Raw genomic sequence first — 27,523 nt, forward strand, 5'->3', positions numbered from 1 at the left:
ATAAAATAAAATACAATTAGTCATGTAAACAATGTGGCAATTTTCTAAGTTCCAGTGCACTTTTAATTAAACAGTAGTAGTTTAGTCCAGGATTCCTAAAAGAGTTCAGCTTTAATTGCAGCATGAATTCATGTTTCTCCAGAATATTCAGGATTTCTCCTTCAAGATCACCCATGTCTATGCGATCCAGGATCTGGAACTTAAAACCTGTGTGTCTTTTTTTTGTTTTACTTGGATCACTTGTCTGTGTACTTAATAAAGGATTTTCGACTGGAAACAGACTGCCTGCCTTGCTTGGATTGCTTTCAAATACTTAGTAATGCTGTACAATTATATATTTTCTATTATTATTTTTTGTTTTGTTTTGTTTTGACTTAAGACGAGTTTAAGTTTGCTACTTCTACCACTATTGTCTGATCTGATTAATATACAGTGATTAACAAGAAATATTAAAAAAAAAATAAATAAAAATATATGGACTGAAAATCTTCCACACAGAGAAGTTATTATACTGTTTTGTTTTTGGGCCCACTACACTTTAATGGGTTGTTTTGAGACTTCGGGAATACCACGGAGATTACTTGTTTTTTATACCATACTGATACATACAGCCATATGTTTGTAGGTGATATTGGGATCTGTAGTGAGAGTATGGAACAGGTTGAGGAGATACTGGAGAGGTGGAGGTATGCTGTAGAAAGGAAAAGAATGAAGGTCAGCAGGACTAAAACAGAATATACGTGTGTGAATGACAGGGAGGACAGAGGAATGGTGAGGATGCAGGGAGTAGAGTTGCCATAAATGGATGAGTTTAAATACCTGGGATCAGCAGTTCAGAGTAATGATGAGAATGGAAGAAAGGTGAAGAAGAGAGTGCAAGCAGGGTGGAGTGGGTGGAGAAGAGCGTCAGGAGTGATTTGTGACAGACGGCTACCAGAAAAAGTGAAAGGGAAGGTCTATAAGTAGGTAGTGAGGCCAGCTATGTTATATGGGTTGGAGACAGTGGCAATGATGAAAAGACAGGAGTCAGAGCTGGAGGTGGCAGAGTTAAAAATGTTAAGATTTGCATTGGGTATGACAAAGATAGACAGGATTAGGGATGCGTATATTAGAGCATCAGCACAGGTTGGACGGTTTGGAGACAAAGCCGGAGAGGCAAGATTGCATTGGTTTGGACATGTACTGAAGAGGGATGCTGGGCATATTGGAGAAGGATGCTAAGGGTGGAGCTGTCAGGTAAGAGTAAAAGAGGAAGGTCTAAGATAAGGTTTATGAATGTGGTGAGAGAGGACATGCAGGTGGTTGGTGTGACAGAGCAAGATACAGAGGACAGGAAGAAATGGAAACAGATGATCCACTGTGACAACCCCTAACGGGAGCAGCTGAAAGAAGAAGACTGGCACATGCAACTATGCAGATAACTGAGAATCCACGTGTGTATGTGTGTGTACATATAGACACAAATATAATGTTTGTATATAGCTATATATATATATATATATATATATATATATATATATATATATATATATATGCACAGATATGTACAGATGCAGATATACACACATACATGCACATATCTGCATCATATATGTGTACATATATGTGTATGTGTGTGTGTGTATGCATATATATATATATATATATATATATATATATATATATATATAGATATATGTAGTATATATAGATAGATATATTAATATATGCATTTGTTCATATATATGTATATATATATATATGTAATACATATATATATATGTATATGTAATACATATATATATATATATATATATATATATATATATATATATATATATATATATATATATATATATATATATATATATAAGCGCATACAGACATATCTAGACACACACACACACACACACACACACACACACACACACACACACACGTGTATATACATATTTATGTATAAATAGGTTCACAGATTCAGAAGTAATTACTTAGCTAATGGTACAAGAGCCTTTACAAGCACAGCCAATAATACCCAAGATATGATAATTTTATATCTTAATTCCCCATATATGGGATGGGGTATCAGGGTAATAGGTCTTTAAGTGTTGGAGCCCTGAATAATTTTACAGAATACCTCTGTCCATAAGGGACATGGGCAGTACTCCAGGAGAGAAATTACAGATCCCCATCCATTTATTTAAATTATTTTTGAAGAGAGTGAGGGATAGGCTTTGTTTTATAAAGATGGGAAGTTTATTCCATAGATGAGGTAGCCTTTGATATATAAATCTGTCTCTCCAGCAAGTTCTGTTGAAGTCACAACTAAGGCTGACTGTGGAACGCATAGCCCGCATATAATGTTTCTTGCAAATATGTAACAATTTCATCAGGGCTAGATTACAGAATGCCTTGTAGGTCAGGCATAAGTCACCTCTCAATAAATGATATGAGATGGAGTAAAGGGATAGGGCCTTTAGTTGGTCTACATAAGGCATGTGTCTTACACTTTGTATTTTTTTTAGTGAGAAACCTCTGGGGCCACTCCAGTTGGTGTAAGTGCCTGGTTAGGTATATGCAGAAGGGAGCATTGTACTCGATCATGGGACTGTTGAGTGCTGAGTCCAATAGCACTGTGACTTCCTTTGATCTTGATACCATGCCTTTACTTATAAGTTGAGCCACACAGAAGGATTTCCTCACTACCGTAGCTATCGTGTGGTCAAAATTTAGGTTACTATCCTAGGTCCCTCACAACTGTACTTTCAGGGTGTGCTATCAACATTATCATTTGCAGGGATATCTAATTTACTGAAGTGTATGATTACATATTTTTTAGGATTTAGTCACAGACCATGGCTTTGGCACCAGTCATTTGTTATTTTTAGGCCTGTTTATAGGATTTCAACATCATTTGGGGATTCAGTGAGTGCTCCCAGCTGATAGTCATCAGCGAACTTGGTGAACCAGAGGCTCCCGATATTGGCCTTCATTTCAGAGAAGAATTTACCAAACAGGAGAGATCCCAGCACTGAGCCATGTGGCATACCTCTGGTAACAAGTTTCTTATCGGAACAACATGTGTCCTGTCAATGAGCCAGTTTGCTAGCCATCTGACAATGTAGGGGTTTATGCCTAATTCAGTAAGTTTATCTATGATTCCTGAGTGTGGAGGAGACAGGTCTAGATAAATGGTGTGTACCATTTTACTCTCATCCATGGATCTCATTACTTTTTCAAAGAAGTACTTGATTGAGGCAAACAAGACCTCCTCTTGACAAAGACAAATTGTGTCTATCCAGTGTTTGGAGATTTCCTATGTTGTTATTGATAACGTCTATGACAATTTTCTTCATGGCCTTGCAGATAAACCTGTTCAAGCTTATGAATCTGTAGTTACCTGGGTCAGTTGATGGGCCCCTTTGTGCAGAGGGTTGACTGTTGCAGTCCTCTATTCCTATGGTACAAAGCCAGTCCACCAACAATGAAATTAGAAACATAAGCAAATTAAACCCCCCACACACCCCCAACTAAATATACCAACTCCAAGATCACACTACAGCAGAGAAAAGGGCAAGTTTACCATGGTGGCCAAGTGGTTACTTTCCTGGAGAGAAAATTCGATGTTCCAGGAGTTAATGACTGGAAACATTTGACAATGTGGCCTCACTGTTATGAAAGTCGATGAAATGGTAAGTTGATGTTATAAAGGGGATCCATATATATATATAAATATATATATATATATATATATATATATATATATATATATATATATATATGTACATATATATATATATATATATATTTATATATATATATATATATATATATATGTACATATATATATATATATATTTATATATATATATATATATATATATACACACACACACACACACACACACACACACACACACACACACACACACGCTGCTGCCAAGACGCAAGACACACACGCCACACACATATATTTATATGTATGCACACATACCCGCATATGTATGTATAATATATACACATATATAAACTATATTACATATATGTTATACATATATGTGTTATATAGTGTGTGCAACATATGTGCTTTTATATATATATATATATATATATATATATATATATATATATATATATTGAGAGTGAGAGCTAATAGAGTGTGTGTGTGTGTGTGTGTGTGTGTGTGTGTGTGTGTGTGTGTGTGTGTGTGTGTGTGTGTTAAATTAGACTATGTATTAGATTATCTTTCAAATAACATATCGCAAAAAATGACTGCTTTTAAGTGTTATTGTCGATACATCTTAATATGTATATTTTGTGGGTTTTTCCTTGGAGACCTATTTTGCTCCATTTACTTTGATTACCTTTCAGTTTTTCAGAGCTTATTCAACACATCGCTTGTTAATTCTCATATTATTAAAACTGTTTGATTGTTTGCTGTCTGTCGGTGATGCAGGTCATTTCCTAAAAGGGTCCTCTACCAGTCCTCCAGCCCAATGAACAGATAAATGTAAGTAAACAAGTTATGGAAATTGTGAGAACACTGATCAATTCCGTTATATCTGTATGCAGAGTTGTTTCTTCTATTTCCCTTCACCATCGCTCCCACCATCTGATTCTCCTCCTCAACAATATTAGGACTAGTGCAACTCCAGTCTTTAAGACACATATTTCCCTAATGTCTTAAACAGCTACTTTATTTCTTCTAAAATAAAATATAACATTAATGGCCATGTACTCAATTCAAAAAACAAAGTATAGTAGCTAAAAGAAGAGTTTCAGTGGGCTATTACGATATGTCTGTGATTCAGAAAGAGCTGGTAATTTGCAGCAGTAGTATCTGGTTATTGAAGGAGATTTACTTGTGTGTTTTAATGCATCTATCCATCCATCCAAAATATCTTTCCCCACTTTTGCACATGTGGCCAGGCTGTCACTTCAACAATGGCAATTATCTAGAGCCAATGTTCGCACTGCTAGGCGGCTGGCTGTGTCACTGTTTATTTTTATTTTATTTATTAACACTGGTTAGGCACCCATTTTTGTAGCAGAGGAGTGTGGAGAAAAGCTCCAAAGTATTACAAAAACATTTTAAGAATGATAATTTTCAAAAATAATAATAAAAAAAAAATCTGCTGTTTAAATTATTATACCAAGTTAGACATAACGTGAATGCATTTATTAAGAATAGGTACACCTTTTATGATAATGATGTAATATTTAGGAAATTTTAGCTTGTTTAGAGAAATTAAGAGCAAGTTAGTATAATACAAAAAGGAGCTGAAATATGAAGGGGTGAATAAACAGGGTTATCACATATTTAGATTCAGAGTCAAGGGAGGAAGTAAAAAATGACTGAAGAATGGGAAGTTAGGGTTTGAACAGGCACACTTGTTCATATTTAGCAATATAGTTTATCCTGGGGATAAGAAAGAACAGAGATGGATTTTGTCTAAGAAGTCTTTCAGAATGGTTTTAAAGGACTGGAGAGAGGGTATTGACCTGATGGATACAGATAAGAGTTCCAGGCCTTAGCAACATGGTATGAGTACAGACCATTCCCAGTAGATTTGATATATTTGTGGACAGAGAGGAATTTTTGGCCACTGGACCATAATGACCAAAAGAAAACATAGTTATATAGAAAGATATTTAGTGCTGGACAATCATATGGATGCCGGATAACTATAGGTGTTAAGAAGCTGCGTATATGTTAGTTGATATGGCAGTTCTAACCAATTTAGACTTTTTAGTGCTATACAGTGGTGGGTTCTGAAAGGGGTATTTGCTGCAAATTTAGCAACTTTATTATAGCATTGTTCAAGTTTTGTTTTTTTGTGATAATTGGAGGTTAGTAAGGATGGGAACAACAAAGTTGTGGAAAATGTAGTTTTAGTTGCATTGCTGAGAAAGATTTGGCTCTGTATAGCATCACTATTTTTTGGTACTTCTTTATGCAATTATGTATATGCAGTTCAAATTTAAAGATTATTGTCCACTATCATACATAATAATTTGCTATGAGAAGTGACTTTAATGGCTGTATTATTAAGAGAGGGGAGTTTACATTTTGGTTTTCATGAGGGAGGGATTTGGGGAAAAAATAAATAGCTTGTTTTCTTTGGGGTGGGTGTTGAGTATGAGTTGTGAGTTAAAAATCCATGTTTCATCAGCTGTTAAAGTTTCCAGAGTAATTGTCTGGAGATGTGCCAGGTTGCCTGATGTGCATATGACTGTGGAGTTATCTGCCTATTGTATTAGAGAGGCCTGTTGTGTGGATGTATAAAGGGAGTTGGTGAGAATGTTGTAGAGGAGGGGGCCAAAGACAGAGCCTTGTGGTACACTGGCAGGGACTGGACGGTATGGAGAGAGGGTGGGGTGTTATTTTACTGATTGATACCTATTAGACAAGTAGCTTTTGAACCATAAAAGGGTGGTCTGAGATAGACCAAGGGAGGACATCTGAAGTAGAAATTTGCTGTGAGCCTGTGATGAACTGTTTCAAAGGCTTTAGACAAGTCCTGAAATAAGGAGGAGACTAGTTTGTCATTATCTCTAGCTTTATTGACAGTATCTGTAAAGGTTAGAAGTGCAGTGTTAGCAGTATGGGAAGGAAGAAAGCCATGTTCTATGGGGGATAGGAGCTCTTCCTGCAGGAGACAGTTTAGCAATTGTTTTTAAATACATTTTTCAAGTATTTTGGAGAGGGGGATAATATTGCTATAGGTCTAAAGTTAGTGATGTCTGTTGAACGTTTCCCTTTGTGCAGAGGAATAATGTGTGACTTGTTTTCCATAGAGAGGGAATGAGAGATTCCTGGACTGGCCTATTTATAAGGATTGAGACAGAACAGGCAGTGCTATTGGTTGCTATTTTTAGGTACTCGCTTGGAAGGTCATCAACTGAAGTAGAGCACGGTTTAGGCAAGCAATAATGCCCAACAGGGTGTGTGTTAATGTGTAATTAATGCCCACCCAGGGGTGTTGTGAGGCCTGACGCCATAGGCAAAAGGCCTCTACACCCCTGGAAGTGCATTAGGTACAAATTAACACACACCCTGGAGGGCATTATTGCACTTAGGGAATGGGGTCTCTGTAAAATTGTTATGTTTTGCTGACTTATGTATTTTTTTGAGTACTATTTTATTTTTTTAATATATTTTGAATATAAAATACAGACAGCCCATTCTCTAAGTGCTGGCAGATCATTCTCTCTTCACTCTCTCTCTCTCACACTCTCACACATGCTACTAGGGGATTGTTGGATTGCTTTCTCACTTCACTCACTCACACTCTCTCACACACACACGCACACACACACACACACACACACACACACACACACACACACACACACACACATACACACACACGTTTTTTGTTGTCTTGTTTTTTGTTTACATTTTACACTCGTTAAACAGCAAAAGTGATGTTTAGCGAGCTTAAAATAAAGGCAGCCATTTTGTTTTCTCAGCCCGAGCTCCATGGCAGCTTGATATGCTGCCATGGTGGAGCTTGCTATGCTGCCGTGTTCTGAATGTTGTTATAGTACAATTTTTTGTCTTTATATATATATATATATATATATATATATATATATATATATATATATATATATATATATATATATATATATATTTTTTTTTTTTTTTTTTTTTTTTTTTTTTTTTGCTTTTTTAATACAGTGAATTAGATTGATTCATTTGTGGTAAAATTATGCCCCCATATTTAAAATTGTAACAACATTATATATCACATGGTTAAGCTCTTTATTATTTTATATTGTTTCACATCTCTCTTTTCATATTTCACAATGTGTATACATTTTGACTTCATATGATTTACATTTTTTCAGCTGGTATTTATTTATTTATTTATTTTTTAACTGACTTAATTGATTTGTGCTTTATAATCACCTGACATTTCCTTTTTCATTTCAATAATTTGTTTAAGCCCCCCCATCCCACAACATTAACAAAGCCTTTGTTGAAAAGCTGGGTCTCATAATAAAAGTAATTGGATTTTGTAATATCTTGCTGGACTTGATTTTTGTTTTCCAGTGTGTGTGTGTGTGTGTGTGTGTGTGTGTGTGTGTGTGTGTGTGTGTGTGTGTGTATGTGTGTGTGAGTGTGAATGCACAAGCGCACGTGCGCACGTGTGTGTGACTAATTTGGTCTTCCCAAAATTTTAATTTAGTGAAAATCACAGCAGCAAAATGAGAACACCAACATCAGACATCGCCAAACCATCACATTCCCTAATTAGATCAATGAAACACCAGCTGCTACAAAAACATTAATTTTCTTACATTATTTGCAAGGGGGGCAAGCCCTTTCTGTGTCCCACACACCCCCTGCAAATTATATATACCAACTTTGAGATCACACTACAGTGAGGAACAGGGTACATTTTCTGATCCTCATTGTACCATGATCTCCATTCTGAAGCTCTGAGCACTGTGAGACATGAACAGCTGGTGTTTCTTTGATCTAAACTTCAGGAATGTGACAGTTTGGTGATGTCTGATTTCAGTGTTCTTGTTGTCTCTCTGCTGTGATTTTCAGCAAATCAAAATTTTGGTAGACCAAATTAGAGCTATATGTATATATATATATATATATATATATATATATATATATCTATTTATATATAAATATATATATATATATATATATTTATATATATATATATATATATATATATATATATATATATATATATATATATATATATATATATATATATATATATATATATATATATATATATATATATATAGCTATATAGAAAGATATAGACACACATATAGATAGATAGATAGATAGATAGATAGATAGACAGATGGATATAGCTAAGCCTTATGAGTTTATAAGCCTTGGTGCACCTTGGCATCTTAGAACATGCTACCACCAACAACACAGCCAAAACAAAAATATCAAGTGATTATAAAGCACACACACACACACACACACACACACACACACACACATCTATAATTGTGTTAAAATGTATCAACAGTGCACCTTGCTGAAATGAAGAGAAATGTGCATGTATTATGGTAAGTGAATTAAATGTATATGTTTCAATAGAGGACACTGGCACTGCAATGGTTAACCAGCTGACATTATAAGAAGAATAAGGGAAATGTAAATGAGCTGTTAAATCATTAAATTCCACCCTACAGTGCTGAGTAGGACTGGAGACACTGGGTCTGGGCCAGAGCCTTGGTTCATTAGCTCAGTGAAAAGAGGAGAGGCCTCCAGGCACTGCCATAAACATTTCAATATCTCTTGTAGCAGTTTGCTACATTTCTGTCTCAAACTTCAAAAGGAGATATTGTGGGGTATAATATTTTACAGGGAATAATTCCAGAATGTGGAGTATTCTGTTTGGTTCCTGACTAGAAAGTATTTTATCTTGCCCTGCCCATATAAGTAATTTAACTAGGGAACAGTAACATTTTCTTAGATTCAGTCAGGAATATAGTGAAACTTAGTTTGGATATTGTTTTCTTTATTTGTCTGAGTCTGTCCTTGAATGTTCTTTTCAATATTTCCTGTGATTTGAACTCTGTGGTTTAATGTGAATATGCATTCAGTATTTTCATGTACTTTTATTATTTATTATTAAATATATTTATATTTTTCATTGCGGCTGGCCTTTTTTAGAAAGTATTAACCTTTGAGAGTACTTATATTTATTTGGTGACATTGTGTGGGCTACTCCAGAAGGCCTAGCCATCTTGGTGATCTACTACCATTTGTATTAATGTAATATTGCACAGTATAATTGAACACCCTTTGTTAAGGGCCTTACAGTGGCCGATTGTAGAGTGTTTGGTATCTGTGAATCTTCCTTATAGTCTGGAGAGAAGGGGGCATAGCTAGTAAACCTGTGCCAGACTTTCCCATGTGTGTGTGTGTGTGTGTGTGTGTGTGTGTGTGTGTGTGTGTGTGTGTGTGTGTGTGTGTGTGTGTGTATGTGTGTGTGTGTGTGTGCGTGTGTGTGTGTGTGTGTGTGTGTGTGTGTGTGTGTGTGTGTGTGTGTGTGTGTGTGTGTGTGTGTGTGTGTGTGTGTGGGTTTGCAGAGAAGGTGCTGAAAGACTTGGCTTAAAAACTCAACATTCTATGTGGAGTGTGTGAGGTCTGCATGCTTGGAGGTATATGGAGATTTTTACTAATTGGAAATGCTGGACACATCAACATTCCATGTGAATGGTGTGAGGCCTGCATGCTTGTAGATATATGGAGATGTTTACTAATTGGAAATGTTGATGCTTGGAACATCAACGCTCCATGTACTGTGTAGGGTGTGTGAGGTTTATGTGCTTGGAGATATATGGAGATGTATAATAAATGGAAATGTTGAAGCTGAGAACATCAACATTTCATGTGGAGTGTGTGAGTTCTGCATGATTGGAGGTATACGGAGCTGTTTACTAATTGCAAATGTTGATGCTTAGAACATCAACATTCCCTGTGGAGTGTACAAGGTTTGCACACTTGGAGGTATATGGAGATGTTTACTAATAGGAAATGTTGATGCTGAGAACGTCAAAATTCCATGTGGAGTGTGTGAGGTCTGCATGCTTGGAGGTGTATGAGGATGTTTACTAATTAGAAATGTGTATGCATGAAACATCAACATTCTATGTGGAGTGCAAGAGGTCTGCATGCTTGGATGTATATGGAGATGTTTACTAACTGGAATTGTTGATGCTTGGAACATCAACTGTCCATGTGGAGTGTGTGAGGTCTGCATGCTTGGGGGTATATGGAGATGTTTACTAACTGGAAATGTTAATGCTGAGAACATCAATGTTCCATGTGGAGTGCATGAGGTTTGCATGCCTGGGGGTATATGGAGATGTTTACTAATTAGAAATGTTGATGCTTGGAACATCAATATTCCATGTGGAGTGTGTGAGGTCTGCATGCTTTGAGGTATATGGAGATGTTTACTAGTTGGAAGTATTGATGCTAAGAATGTCAACATTCCATGTGAAGTATGTGAGGTCTGCATACTTGGAGGTTTATATAGATGTTTACTAATTGGAAATGTTGATAATGAGAACATCAACATTCTATGCGGAGTGCAAGAGGTCTGCATGCTTGGATGTATATGGAGATGTTTACTAACTAGAAATGCTGATGCTTGGAACATCAACTGTCCATGTGGAGTGTGTGAGGTCTGCATGCCTGAAGGTATATGTAGATGTTTACTAATTGGAAATGTTGAGGCTGAGAACATCAAAGTCCCATGTGGAGTGTGAGGTCTGCATGCTTGGAGGTATATGGATATGTTTACTAATTGGAAATGTTGATGCTGGAACATCAACATTCCCTGTGGAGTGTGCAAGGTTTGCATGGTTGGAAGTATATGGAGATCTTTACTAATGCTAGAACTTTTGGCTATAACAAAGGTGTCAGCATTAGGGTAAGAGTGTATGTACAAGTGTTTGCTGGTTAGGGTTACTCTAACGGTAAAGGGATATGTTTTCTGTTGTGCAAGTGTGTGTGTGTGTGTGTGTGTGTGTGTGTGTGTGTGTGTGTGTGTGTGTATGTGTGTGTGTGTGTGTGTGTGTGTGTGAGTGTGTGTGTGTGTGTGTGTGGATTTACAGAGAAGGTGCTGGAAGACTTGGCTTGAATGCTCAGTTGAGGAACTAACCTTACAGATGTACCAGTGGGGAATCTTATTGGGGACCAGGAGAGAGAGAGATATAGAGACATCCAGACCCTGGGCTGAGGGTGATCTTAAGGGAAATTGTACTTGATGCAGAGAGGTCTGCATCTGGAAATACTGAGTGTATCCATATGTATTCCAAGTGTACATACCTTTCCGGTATCAGTGGCGCGGATTCAGGCTTCTTGACTACTTGCCCAGCATGGGGATGACACATACTGGTGACATCAAATATTGGCAGCAGTGGTGGGTATCACAGATTGGAACATCAACATTCTATGTGGAGTGTGTGAGGTCTGCATGCTTGGAGGTATATGGAGATGTTTACTAATTGGAAATGTTGATGTTTGGAACATCAACACTCCATGTAGAGTGTAGAGTGTGTGAGGTGTATGTGCTTGGAGATATATGGAGATGTATACTAACTGGAAATGTTGAAGCTGAGAACATCAATATTCCATATGGAGTGTGTGAGTTCTACATGCTTGGAGGTATATGGAGATGTTTACTAATTGCAAATGTTGATGCTTAGAACATTAGCATTCCCTGTGTAGTGTACAAGGTTTGCACACTTGGAGGTATATGAAGATGTTTACTAATTGGAAATGTTGATGCTGAGAACATCAAAATTCCATGTGGAGTGTGTGAGGTTTGCATGCTTGGAGGTGTATGGAGATGTTTACTAATTAGAAATGAGTATGCTTGAAACATCAACATTCTATGTGGAGTGCATGAGGTCTGCATACGTGGAGGTTTATAGAGATGTTTACTAATTGGAAATGTTGATACTGGAACATCAACATTCCCTGTGGAGTGTGCAAGGTTTGCATGGTTGGAGGTATATGGAGATCTTTACTAATGCTAGAACTTTTGGCTATAACAAATGTGTCAGCATTAGGGTAGGAGTATATGTGCAAGTGTTTGCTAGTTACTCTAACGGTAAAGAGATAGGTTTACTGTTGTGTAAGTGTGGCTCTGTGAGGTGTGTGTGTGTGTGTGTGTGTGTGTGTGTGTGTGTGTGTGTGTGTGTGTGTGTGTGTGTCACAGTGTGTTGTGTTTTGTGTTGTAGTGCTTTTGGGAAAGGGGCTAGAGAAAGTGGTAGGGTTTGGTTTATGATTAGTAAGTATGAGTAGGATAGTAGAGGGGCACAAAGCCACTATGTCTATCCGTATTCATTAGTTATGTATATACATATAAACATGCAGAGGCGCACACTCAGTTTTACACACACACACACACACACACACACACACACACACACACACTCACAAAAAATATTCTCAGTATGTGCACTTAATGCTGGTATGAAACTAGTCTTGTGCTGTATCCTACTATCACTAAGAATGATGCCACAGTGCAAATAAAAATAATTGATTTTAAGTATTGTCTCAGTTTTTTGTGTCATTCTAAGGGTGTCCAACTAATACCAATCTGGGACAAAAGGACTGACATCCCTAGCCTGCTTTACAAGGGATGATCTATACCTCTTTACACATGGCTTTCGTATATTGACCAATATTTTATCCCTCCCCATAGTACCTTTTATGGCAAGGTCAGTCTCCTGAAGCTACCAAAATAGACCAAATCAAGGTAATATAAAAGTCTGCTGCTTAAAGGAAAACTCCACTTTAGAACTGAAAAAAAATCAATTTTTTCACTCTGTCTCTGTTTTCTACATCATTAACATCTCAAAATCACTCTGACTGCTTCTCATAGAATTTTAATATATTTTCTGCAAAATGGCTGTCAGTGGGCCTTGACATATCAATGTAATCCTATTTTTCTTCAATCCTTTCTCTTTCCCATAATCCATTTCAAGTCTGCTTTATATGAGTCATGCTAGACATAAGGAAGTAGTGAAAGCATTCCCATCCCATTGATATATAAATGGATTAGTGTCAGTCACTGTCATCTTATATACTGTCTGTTACAGGTTTGCTTCTTTTATTTCTTGAATGGCCCTCATTTGTGTGTGTCTCAGGGCTTATTTTATAGCATACTAAGGAATTGTACAGCTGCAACCAAAACAGTTGCTAAATTGCAAGCCTTTGTTCAATGTATCTTTTTGTAGTCCAAGATGAATTGATAGACCCCCCCCCCCCAATATACTTTGGTAAATCTACTGATACTTTACAAGAAAAAATATTTTCTATTTTTTCTCTAAATGTCACAGACATCTTTGATACCAGATTCAGATTATCTTAAATGTAAAGTAATATAAACAACAAACATTTAAAGTTTAAAGCTTAGCATTTCAGTACTACAATGGTGCTTATGTAAATTCATCAAAAGAGATGACAACTGCCTTTGAACCATTGACTGATCTAATTGCTCCATTTTGCTATGAAGGGCATGGCTACATTGGAAACAGCTGTGAATCAGTGTAAGTTCTCGTCCTCTCTGCAATAAAGACAATGGAAAACAGTTTCACGCCCCGCTGTCTTGTTTACAGCAGCCTGAGCTCCTGACTACAAATTTCTCTGTGTCTGTGGTACATCATACAAATGTAGACAACTTCCTCTGCAACTGATGTGAGACATTAAGCTTAAAAAAGTGGGTGGTCTTTCCCTTCCTTTGATATCAGGAAATGAAATACCTACATCACTACTGAAACAGCGTTTCATTGTTGTGATAGTACCAGCTAAGTGCTGGGTTTCACTGACTTCTGTTTGTTGACATTCACTTCCAAACATGACTGTGTTGTTGGTAGCATTTCCATTTTTCTAAAAAGCCAAACCACATCAAGACTCAAAAGGCATAACAATACATACCATACTGTAGCCAAATACCATGCATCCTCCATATCACCTGCCACCCATGAAACATATCTAAACATACGAGAACTCTTCACCATTGAATAGCATTTCATTCATCTGGGGGATTTGAACTATCCTGACTTTCAGTGAGTTATCTACATTACTACAAATAAGGAAGCAAAACACTTGTGGAATGTCATAAATTCTAGTTTTGTGGACTTATTTCTTCAAGTCTTAACTAGGGACTCAAAAAATATGATCAAACCACCATTCAATACAATTCACTATGGAGGTTAAACCTGATCTATCATCAAACCCTTCTGTCTTTAGAGATTATTCAAGGGCAACTCTATTACAGCTAGTTGGTGACCTGATGAAATTTTTGTATGCCCTCCCTTCAATAACACCATACTGTCTCACACACTGCTATTTACAGACAATTTCTATGTCCACATAAATGCTTACATTGATTTAACAGTCCCCATAAGACACAAATACAATGCTAAGTTTAGGAATAAACCACTATGATGGAATCCTGACATCAACAAACTATACAATAATATTGTCAGTAAAAATAAACTAAATACCACAACTTTTAAAAATGAACTCAAAAAATAAGCAAAGAGCTTAGAAGCAGAATGCAATCCTCCAAAAATAAGAATGAACTGAAAATTTACAACTATGTAAAGGACAACCAAAAGGACTTTTGTAAGTATGTCAGAAACCATTGAAGCAATACCCAGCAATACAATGAGCTAATATGTAATAACAACACATATTCGTCCCCAGAGGACATAATCAGTGATAAAAGTTAGCTCTAACTTTACACCCTGATTCCCACCTGACTTCCCCTGCACATTAGCATGCTCACATCCCTAAGATCACCTTGGAGAAAGTCCCAAGGGTACTCTTCAAGGCCTAGAACACTAGCTCCATGGGTCTAGATAATACATCATATTAGTTTCTGATCAACACACAGGACAAAGTATTAGACTCACTACTAAAGTATCTGGTTAAGTGACTTACTAAGAGTCACACAGTAGCTAAATGAAGGCTGAGGGAAATCAAACACTGGATAACAAGAAAGGACTTGTCAACAGTTCATAGCTTCAATCTTCTGTAAGGAAAGTTTGAGGAAACATTAACTAGGGAAGCTATTATGTACATTCTAGGGGAAACCACTGCCCATTTGTATTTGAGAGTCCAAACTCCGTACCAGGACTGTTTATCCTTCTATACACTATATGTATAAATGGAACTGTATATTTCATTTTCTGCTAGGTTTTTCCCTCAGGTTAATTTTATGGTCCCTCGTATATCACCATTGCTCAAGTCTAACCCCCTTTCCTCTTGCTTCTAGTTTCTAGATTTCCTGCCCACACTACCCTCCTTGGTCACTTATTAGTACTGTTGGGACTGAAGAGGCATTTCATCCACTGCACTGTTCATGACCACCGCTCCTTAATTCACCCTAACATCTTACTGCCCTGGCACTCGCAAGTTCTGTCTCCACTCTATCTCCCACCTAGTCTACTCCTCTGTATTAAACCATAACTGATATCTAGCCTCTAACAAAATTCTCTGCTATTCTTACATCATGGTCAAACGTCTCTAACACTCTCCTGTAACAATGCACTCTACTATACTTACCTGTCTCACTGATTGCTTTTTCAGCTAATTCTGCTCGACCTGGGCCACCTAAATAGGCCGCTTGGATCCAAAATTCAACTTCTCCTGCAAGTAAATAAACCAAAACTCTCAGCTGGCCATATGCTCTACTCTTTCTCTATTGCCTAACTATGGAATGCTTTCCCAATAGCTATCAGAACCACCAGTAATAAATATCCCCTCCTTCAAAAAATCTTTGCGGCGACAACTCTTCACTTTATGGCAATGTAGATGGCTCAATTCTCATCCCGCCATAACCTGATTCCCCACACCTTAAGTCATATTCACCCTTATTCACATCTTCAGCCCTTCAAATCTTTCATTTCCCACTAATTTAAAACATTTAAAAACTGGCTATGTAGCTTGGTGGGTTGATGCACTGTTATTCAGCTGCAATGATCCTGGATTTGAAATAGGGTGCAGTTGTAAATTTGGGGTGTGAGGTTGGTATAATGTTTACCTTGCAGACATAAGGTACAGGGTTTGATTCTTACATGGGGTAATTGGCTAGGCTTAAAATGCAAACAAGGGCAGTTAGCCTAGTACTAAATTATGAACCTATGCATAAGATATCTATCTATGCCTAACTAACAGGTAATAATTCAAGTACATGTTGCCAGGCACTATTATTCTGGTTGATACTCTTGGATGACCTTAAAAAGCAAAGCAATATGATTGCTTTAACCATTATATTTTCTTTCAATGTATAGTAATATGATTGCTAAAGTTAGTATGTATCCCTTAACTGTATTAATCTGTACATATTGTATGTTATATGCATCTTATTCCGATTTTGTATAATACTGTTTGTATCTACTAACTGCTTTGAATATTGTGTACTATTATACTAACTGCCTTGTGGAGCTTTTCTCCTTGGGCTGCCACAGAAAACAGGCTCTTGTGACCCAGTGGACTTTCCCGGTTTAACAAATGCCAATAAATAATAAATAAATAAATAAAGTCTCACTACTGGACTTCAGTCTCTCCCCCCAGTGTTCATACTTACTCCCTCAAGGCTGCTCAAGTTCCATAAGTAAAGTCATATGTCATTCACCTTGTCAACCAAATTCTTGCCAACCATTATATTTGTGAAGTTAGGCGGACTTGTATAACAATTTTTTGATGTAACCCAATCCCATATCAAATCTTCTTAACTTTTTCTCTTTTTGTGTAGAAAAGGTTACACACCTTCACTCATTCTTTCACTATAAAAACGATAATGAACATAAACACTTTCATCTCTTACTTTAAGAAACTTGAAACATAATCTGGACAAGTGACCACAAAGATCAAAAAGACAATACCAAGTAATCCAAAAACAATCGCAACAGCACAGGGAGATTCAAAGTAACTTAGTCTTTATTAAAAAGTTCCACACAGAATTATTGGAGAAGGAGCACTGACTAAAACTCTGATCTGTGATATATAACAATAAGTAGACTGTTTTTGTTTTGCTTATTTGTACTAGTTATTGGTTATTCTAGATATAGGTTCATAGGTATGTACTAGGCTATCTGACCAAAGGCATTTATAAGCCTAGCCAGAATGTGTTGGCTTTCGCCACCCCCTTAGATTAGTTCCCTGTGCCTCTGTCCAGCAGAGCCACTGAAGTGATTCCCGAGGTAAACTTTCTGTTTCCCATCCACTCGTCAAGATTTCTTTTGAAGAGTGTTAGCGAGGAGCTCTGCCTGATGTAAATTGGGATCTTGTTCCAAAGCATGGGAAGTCTCTGGGACAAGAATCTATCCTTCCGGCATGTCCCATTTATTGTTGTGGTGAGGCTTAGATCCCTAGAGCGTGTGGCTCATGGAGATAAGGTTTTCTTTAGGTGGAGCATGTCCATCAATTCTGGGTTGGACATGGCCTTGTATGTCAGGCAGAGATCACCTCTGAGTAGGCGGTATGCAACTGAGTACAGCTGGAGTTTCTTCAGTCGAGCTGCATAGGGCATCTGTTTGAGGCCAGTGATCCTCTTGGTGAGGTACTTCTGTGGTCTTTCCAGCTGTTGCAGGTGTCTTGTAAGGTACATCCCAAATGGGGCGTTGTATTCTATGATGGGTCTGATGAGTGATGAGTAGAGGGGTACAATGCCCTCTTTTGATCTGGATGCGAACCCGTTTGTGATCAGGTGGGCCACATAGAAGGATTTTCTAACCACTTTGGCAATGTGATTATCAAAGTTGAGATTACTATCTACTTGGGTCTCCAGATCCCTTATTACGTCTTCCGTATTTAGGAGACTACCACCTATGTGGTAGTTTGTGGGTACTTTGTTTTTTCCAAAGGGGATGACTATGCACTTTTTGGCATTTAGCTTGAGGCCATGATTTTGACACCAGGTATCCGTCTCAGTGAGACCCTTTTGGAGGATGTCTCTGTCAGCTGGAGAGTCAATTATAGCCCCTAGTTTGCAGTCGTCTGCGAACTTGGTCAGCTATAGTCCTCCTGTGCTTGCCTGTACCTCTGAGAAGTATATGCCGAACAGTAGGGGTCCTAGGATTGAGCCCTGGGGAACTCCACTTGTAACCGATTTAGAGTCGGACCTAGCTCCCGCAACTCTCACCATGTGGGTTCTGTCCATGAGCCAGTTGGCAACCCATCTTGTGATGTAGGAGTTTATGTTCAGGCCAGTGAGCTTGTCTATAATACCAGAATGGGAAATGGTGTTGAAGGCCTTTGCGAGGTCTAGCTAGGCTGTGTGTACCACCTTTCCCTCATCTATAGCCTTTTTTATACTCTTTTCTGTACTAGTTTCCTCCTTCTGTTGTATAGCTTGTTTATGACGGGAGTCCACCAGACTGGTTTCCTTTTCTTGGAGGAGTGAGTCTTGGTTTTGCTTGGGATGGCATGATCCATTTATTCTTGTAGGTGCCCATAGAATGCATCAGTAAAGATTTTTGCAGCTTGGACACCGTTATCCTTCAGCATGGGGGCTTTGAAACTTTCCACCTCGGTCTTAAGTAATGTGAAGTTTGCTTTTGAAAAGTTTTTTACGTTGGTTTTCTTGTCCGGGGGTGGGCCGGAATGTGGATATCCAAAGTGATTTGTTTATGGTCAGATCTAACCAGCGAGGGGTTGACCTCTGGTGTGGAACACCAGTCACCCATGTTGGTGATGACCAGGTCCAATATGTTGTCACCTCTGGTGGGAGTGTTGACCAGTTGAACCAGGGCATTTGAGTTTATAAATTCTAGGAAATGTTGTGCAAGGGAGTTAGTACTTGAGTAGTTCTCCCAGTTAATGTTTGGATAACTGAAATAACCCAATATTAGGGTGTTTGTAGGACCTTTATGTTTCTGAGTGTTTCCAGGAACATGGAATGGGGGTCCTTGGACATGATGGGTGATCTGTAGCAAGCTACAATTCGAATTGCAGTTTTGCCCATTGTTAGTTGCATGTGGATGATCTCTGAAGCATCATGCTGTGCCACTAACCTGGAGGTGTGTGTATCCTTGATGAATATGGATATACCCCTGCCTTTTGTATTTCGGTTTGGGTTCTGTGGCCAAAATGTATGGTATGAGTTGTAGCCTGGTAGTGCTGGGGTGCTCTCTGAAGCCTTAAACCAGGTTTCTATTACTGCACATATATCGATTTTCTCCATACTGAGGAGTGCCTCGAGTGCATGCATTTTGAGGTTCAGACTTCTGGCATTGAGTAGCATTACCCTCAGTTTTTTGTTACTTGTGCTATTTATGGCAGTAGGTTTGTCTTTTGAGCCTTGCCTAAAAAAGGCACTATGGGGATGGCAAGAGCCTTGGCCAGTATTCAAAAGCCTAAGGGTGACAGGTGCAAGCTGTCTCTAGTGAAGCAGTGTGGCTTGTCGAGCATGTCATCCCAGGTGGACAGACACTGGATCCCCTTTGAATGACACCAGAAACTTAGCCAATTGTTGAAATTGAGAATTTTTTCTTTATGCCATTGTATCATTCTTGGTGAAGGGAGGATGCTACTCAGGGTCAGGGTCATACCGGTCCGGGCTACGTGATCAGTGAGCTCTTCCATGTCTCTTTTCATGTAGTCCAGCTCAGGTCATTCACACCAACATGGACAATGACAAAGTCATATATGTACTTGTTCTGTAGTGACCTGAGTGCTTGTGTTATGTGGCGGATCCTGGCGCCCGACAGGCAGCTAGCAGTAACCTTCTCCTTATTCAGCCTAGTGAGTGGGATGTCAGTGTGCCTGACTATAGAGTCACCTATTACTAGTATGTTGGCTATGTTATTTTGCCTTAAGAGCTGTGATTGCATGGCACACTGGTTTTGTGAAGTATGTGTTTCATGGTTTGTGTTGGGGGGTGGAGGTTGCTTGGATGTTTGCTTTGGAGGTCTCTGTTGGTTTTGCAGATTTTTATTTAGAGCCTCCGAGTATGTTTTCATGTATTTATGTGTGTTTTTTTCCAGTGCTGCTTTAATGGGTTTATGTGAGACTGGTGGTGTGATGCAAGTATTTCCCTTCTCCTCTTGACTGTTTGATCCAGTCTTGGGTTGAGAGAGCTTAGCCTCCAGTTTGGCTGTATAATTTCATCTCTCGCATGTATTAGTGTTCGGTGGTAGTAGCACTTTTATTGTCTGCTGCATACTTTATTACTGTATTTTATAGCTATTGACTCACTGCCTATAGTGTTTTCTGCCTGAAAAGTTTCCATATTTAAGATTGTGTTTCTGGGCCTAGTTGTTTGTTAGAGGCTGTGTTCTCAGCTTATTTTCCAGGCCATCTTAGTTAGAAAAAAATCATCCCCCATTACAGTGAGAGTGTAGTGATTGTGGTCATTGCTGGTTGGGGTTGCCAGGTCTACGACTTGGAGAAAACACCTCGTTGGTTCTTTTGAGCTTTTTTTAAAGTTGTTTCAGGTTCCAACTTTCTGTTACTTAAGAAGTTAACTTGAGTGTTTTCTGCCTTTCCACACAGAGCTATCGGAGGAGGAGCACTGACTAAAACTCTGATCTGTGATATATAACAATAAGTAGCCACAGTGGTGCAGCGGTTAGCACTACTGCCACACAGCAAGAGGCTCTCCAGTTTGATCCTCGGCTGGGGTGCCTTCTGTGCTGAGTCTGCATGTCCTCCCTGTGGTTGCGTGGGTTTCCTCTGGGTGCTCCGGTTTTCTCCCACATCCCAAAGACATGCTGTAGGTGGACTGGAAACTCTAAATTGGCCCTAGGTGTGAGTGCATGCATGTGTGTGCCTTCTGTGGAAGGTTGGGTGCCAGGCTGGCAACTCGACACTGTAAAACTCCACTGCCAATCATGAGTGGACAGGTGATCTGTTGTGGTGACCCCTAACTGGGGAAAGCCGAAAGAAGAAGACAGTTTTTTGCTTATTTTTACTAGTTATTGGTTATTCTAGATATTTATAGCACTTTTATTGTCTGCTGCATACTTTATTACTGTATTTTATAGCTATTGGCTCAATGCCTGTAGTGTTTTAAGAATGAAATGATAAGCTCCCCACCCCCTCTCCCTACTGGCATCTTGTCTTTATACCTGCTGGCCTTGCAGTTGGCCTCCCCTACTCTAAATTTAATCTGGGACACTCCTCCCAGTTTAGTGTCATTAGCTCATTCTACCTAATACAGAGAGAAAATCTGATAAGGCCAGCCCACTTTGTTTCTTTCCTTCTGTTCCTCCTTTCTCACTTTCTAAAAAAAAAAAAAAAAAATTGCCTGATTCTCCTTGTGTTCTGGCTGTGCTTCACAAACATTTTGAAAATATAGAGTATATTTTAGTGCAGTTATTAAAACTGTATTTGCCTTAATATTGCTACAACTCAAGTGCTCTAGGTTTCACTGTATCTGAATAGTTTTAGTGTTGTTTTAGCTGCTTTTCTGTGTATATATATAGACTTTTCTGTATATGTAGACTAGCTACTGTATTACTGCTTCTTAAATCATTTTTCAGTTGTGCACTTGCCTTGCTTCATTTAAAAAGTTTTAAATTGCTAATTTTGTAGAATTTTAATTGCATTTACTGTTTAGGGCTACACATTCAAGTGTGTTAGCCTTTTCTGTGTTTATTTACCATATTATTTTATTGTTTAGCCTGTTTTAACCAAAAAAGAAATATTATCTTGTTTGCTCATTTCCCACCTTTCCTAGCTAGTATAGTCCAGATCCTAGGCTTTGCAGGTTCCAGGCCTTAATTTCTGTGTTCAGAGCTATCCAGACCTTGCTGTGGTAGAGGGAAGTCCTACTGCTTACCAATGGGAGTGGTGAGCATTGTACTGCCTATCTAACACTAGAGGAGTGGTTTCCAGCTCTGAAATTTTTATTTTATTAGCCATTTTGGGCTGATTTCTATCCCTTTCACCTTTCTGGCTTAAAAACACGTGCATGCACATTTTTTTGCATCATGCAGCACCATGGGGCTATGGTTAAACTATTCCAGGTGGCAGAAAGTCTGCCCTTCAAATTTTCCTTTAGAACTAGCTGGTTTCTCAGTTGTTGTTGTTTGTCTTTCGGCTAATGATTGGCAGTAGATTTCTATGAAACGCCGAGGAGCCAGCTCGACGCTCAACCTTCAACAAAGGCACGCCCATTCATGCATGTCTTTCAAACACTACCCAACTGCGGGGAGGACATGCAGACTCCACACAGAAGGCACTCCCAAGCCCAGCCGAGAATCGAATGGGAAAACCTCTTGCTGTGAGGTAACAACGCTACAGCCGTAAAGCTGGTTTCTCAGTAGTAGCAATAAAATCTGAACCCCTGTGACTAGCACTTGCTCTAGAACTTGCTGGAAAGCACTAGGAAGCCTTAAACTGATACAAGCACTCAACTCTCCTTGTTAATAAGGAGAAATTAATCGTAGACACTAAACAGCTTATAATTGCAAAGTACCTTGCAAAGGTAAGGAAAAACAGCTCTTGTACTTTACGAAAAAAGCACCTAAACAGGCATGTCCAAGGGTCAGCTTCTGGTAATTTCTCCTGTCCACTGGTGAATCTGGGCATACCGGGGCAATGCAGCAACTGCCTCATGTACACAGACAACCCTCTCCTCCTAGCACCCAACACTATGACCTGCGAGAGATGCACTTACATAGCCAAACTGGAAGCAAAGCTCTCTCCAGCCAAGATTGTGCTAGACAGTCAAGAGGAGAAGGATATCATCTGCACTACAGCTCAAGCAACACATAGCCCTTCAAAACCCACACCATCAACATCCACACATAGCAACACTAAACCCACATATGCGGAGGCCCTTAACATTAACCTGCCCAAACAACAAGGACCTCCGAAGCTGAAACGCAAACAAACACCAGTCACAACCAAAGTGGCTCATAGCTCACAACACCTGTGTGCCACACAACAACAAAACGTACCCAACACTTTAGTCATAGGTGACTCTATAGTCAGGCACACTGATGTCCCACTCATCAGACTGAACAAGGAGAAAATTACAGTAAACTGCCTGTCGGGTGCCAGGAACCGCCACATAATGCATGCACTCAAGTCACTCCACAACAAGTACAAATACAACTTTGCCATTGTCCATGACATGGAAGAGCTCTCGGATCATGTGGCCCAGGCAGGTATGACCCTTGCACTGAGTAGCATCCTGCCTTCACCCAGAAAGATACCACAGTATAAGGACAAAATGATTGACTTCAACAATTGGCTAAGCTTCTGGTGTCATTCAAAGGGGATCCAGTATCTGTCTGCCTGGGATGACATGATCGACAAACCACGATGCTTTGCCAGAGATGGTCTGCACCTGTCACCCCTGGTATTCAGGTTACTGGCTAAAGCTCTTGCCACTCGAATAGTGCCTTTTTTTAGGCAAATTTCAAAGGACAAAACCACCACTGTAACAGATACAAGCATGCAAAATCTGAAGGTAATGCTACTCAATGCTAGAAGTCTAAACCTCAAAATGCACTTTCTCAAGGCACTCCTAAAAATGGAGAACATTGATATCTGTGCAGTAACTGAGACCTGGTTCAAGGCTCCAGAGATACCATGGGAGATTCCTGCAATACCAGGCTACAACTCTTACCACACTTTTCGGCCATCAAACCAAGACCAAAACACTAAAGGTGGAGGAGTGTCCATATTCACCATGGATATTCACACCTCCAGGCTAGTTGCCCAACACAATGCATCTGAAATTCTCCAGGTGCAACTAACATGAGGTAAGACTGCAATCCAAATTGTAGCTTGCTACGGATCCCCCACCATACCCCAAGATTTTCACTACACCTTTCTAAACATACTGGAAAATATTAAGATACAACCAAACACCCTAATACTGGGTGATTTCAACTACCCTGCCATTAACTGGGAAAATTACTCAGGTACCAACACCTTTTCCCAACGGTTCTTGGAATTCATAAATTCCAATGCCCTGGATCAACTAATGCATTGTCCCACCAGGGGCTCCAATATCCTAGACCTGGTCATTACCAACATGGGAGATAGATGCTCCACACCAGTGGTCACTCTCTCATTGGTCAGGACTGACCATAAGCTAATCATCCTTGACATCCACATCCCTCCCCCATCCACCAGTAAGGAAACCTCCGTAAAAATCTTCTCCAAAGCCAACTTCATGCTACACAAGTCAGAACTGGCAAACTTCATGACACCCATGCAGACGGGAGCTGAAAGTTTGACTGCTGAATCCTACACTAAGGCACATCCACTCATGCATGAATCGTGTCATCCGAAATAGAACCAAGATGCTCTCTTCCAAAAAAAGGGAGCCAATCTGGTGGTCCCCTGCCATAAACAAACTATCCGACAGAAGGAAGAAACTGTTGCAGAAAAGAGGAAAATCCCAAGATGCAAAAAATTCCCTTACCAGCCTCAGTAAGAAGCTGAGATCCCTCATAAAATCCTCCAAAGCTAGTTACAAAAATAAAATTGCTAAAGATTCCAGAGACAACCACAAGGCATTCTATAGTTATGTCAAGAATCTAAATGGCAATGCTCAGATCTACTCTGAGCTACAACAGAATGTTATTAAATATACTGATCCCAAGGATATTGCCAATATCCTGGCAGATTGATTTAGTGCCAACTTCACCCCCCTCTCACCCCATAAAGAGCCGATCTCAGTACCAAAAGATTGCTAAATTCCGGTAATCATGGCCACAGAGGTAGAAACTGCACTCTCCAAAGCTAAGAATACAGCATCCATGGGACCAGATGACATCCTGGGCTGTGTACTACATGAACTACAAAATGAACTGGCACCTCACCTATGTGTCATGTTTAATCATAGCCTCACCTCAGGCTTCATGCCCACTGACTGGTGCACAGCTACAGTTATCCCACTCCACAAGAGGAGGATCCACCTTGGATCCCGGGAATCACCTCACATCAGTCTGATGAGCCTAATCTGCAAGGGCATGGAATGCATTATCATGAAACTTATAAACAGACATTGGCAACCTTCAAATACTGGACCCCACCCAGATTCGGTTTGTGAATGGCAGATCTTGTCTCCTGAACCTGATTGACTTCTTTGAATCAGTCTCCAGAGCTGTAGATGAGGGTAAGGCGGTCCACACAGCCTATTTGGACCTCACCAAGGCCTTTGACACCATCCCCCACTCTGGAATCATAGATAAACTTACTAAGCCGGGCATAAATCCATACGTCACTCGATGGGTTGCCAACTGGCTTACTGACAGGACCCATACTGTAAAAGTAGCCGACTCCAAATCCAGCTCCAGACAGGTGACAAGTGGAGTACCTCAGGGTACAATCCTGGGAACGGTCTTGTTTGGCATCTACTTCTCTGAAGTACAGGCCAACACTAAGGGAATCTGGCTAACAGAGTTTGCAGATGACTGCAAACTGGGAGCCATTATTGAATCCCCAAATTATGTGTATAGTCTACTAAAAAGGGCATTACAGAAACAGATGCTTTGTTCCAGAGCCATGGGCTTAGCCAGTTGTTAAAGTCAATCATTTTGTCCTTATTCTGTGGTATCTGTCTGGGTGACGGCTGGATGCTACTCAGGGCTAGGGTCATATCTGCCTGGGCTACATGCCAAAATGTATAGTTATCCCCTTTGGGAGAAACCATGTACCCATGAGTTACCACATAGATGGCAGTACACTAAACACCAAAAGTGTGATGAGAGACTTAGGGACACAGGTGGACAGTGGTCTCACCTTCGATAACCACATTGCCACAACAGTCAGGAAATGCTTCTATGTGGCACACCTCATCACAAAGGGCTTTTCATCCAGAAAAAAGGAGGTCATTGCCCCACTGTACTCATCCCTCATTAGACCCATTATAGAGTACAATGCTCCATTTGGTATGTACCTCACAAGACATCTGCAACAGCTGGAAAGAACGCAGAAATACCTCACTAAAAGAATAACAGGCCTAAAGCAGATGACCTATGCTGACCGTCTAAAAAAACTCCAGCTATACTCTGTGGCATATTGTCTACTCAGACATGATCTCTGCTTAACATACAAGGCCATGTCAAACCCTGAGCTGTTGGTCATGCTCCACTTAAATAAATCCCAATTCCTCAGAGCCACACGCTCCAGGGATCTAAACCTTGTCATCACAATTAGCAAAACATGCTGGAGGGATAGGTTCCTGACCCAGAGACTCCCCATACTCTGGAATAGACTGCCCATACATGTCAAGCAGAGTGCCTCCTTGGCCCTCTTCAAAAGGAACCTTGATGATTGGATGGGAGATAGGAAATTCACCTCAGGGATCACGTCAGTTGCCCTGCTAGACAGGGGTCCAGGGAAGTAAATATTGTGGGAAGAAATATCCAGGGAATTGTTATGGCTAGGCTTGTATAGGCCCTAGGGCTGATAGTCTAGTACCAGCCTATGAACCTATGTAGTCTTTTTAATAAAGATTACATTACTTCGGATCCCCCTGTGCTGTCGTGATTGTTTTTGAATTACTTTAAGAAACTTGAACAGATGCATTTAAAATTTCACATGCTATGCTTATATACATCACTTCCTAAATCAAGCAACAATAATTCATGAACTCACCCCCGAGCCAACCAAAAAATATAAGATATCAGACCTACCCCCTATAGATCAACAGTTCATTCATATAACATTGAATACATGAAAATATATATAAAATATGTAAAAGATATATACATCACATTAAAAATGTATATATTGTTAAATATTGCTAATATTACTTTTCAAGAGCTTTTAATTTTGAAATACTAGAAATTGTCAGCTGATCATTTAACCCAGGCCAGCATGTTACATTCAAGTGCAATCGCCATATAAGCTCACACTGTTCTAACAATAATGTCCATGCCGCTCCCCTTTCATTAATAAAAATGGGCTCAAGTACAACGAACCAAACAAAATGTTTGGATTGTTCTATAACATGTCTGGCCAATGCATTCATAACATGTCTGTGCTTTATGTCCTTTAAATGTTCATAAATACATTTTTGTTAAATTCTGTTTTACTTATATAAAAACAAGA

This window comes from Protopterus annectens, chromosome 10.part0 (assembly GCF_019279795.1).
Source record: "Protopterus annectens isolate FY-2018-M chromosome 10.part0, PAN1.0, whole genome shotgun sequence".
NCBI classification, from domain to species: domain Eukaryota; kingdom Metazoa; phylum Chordata; order Ceratodontiformes; family Protopteridae; genus Protopterus; species Protopterus annectens.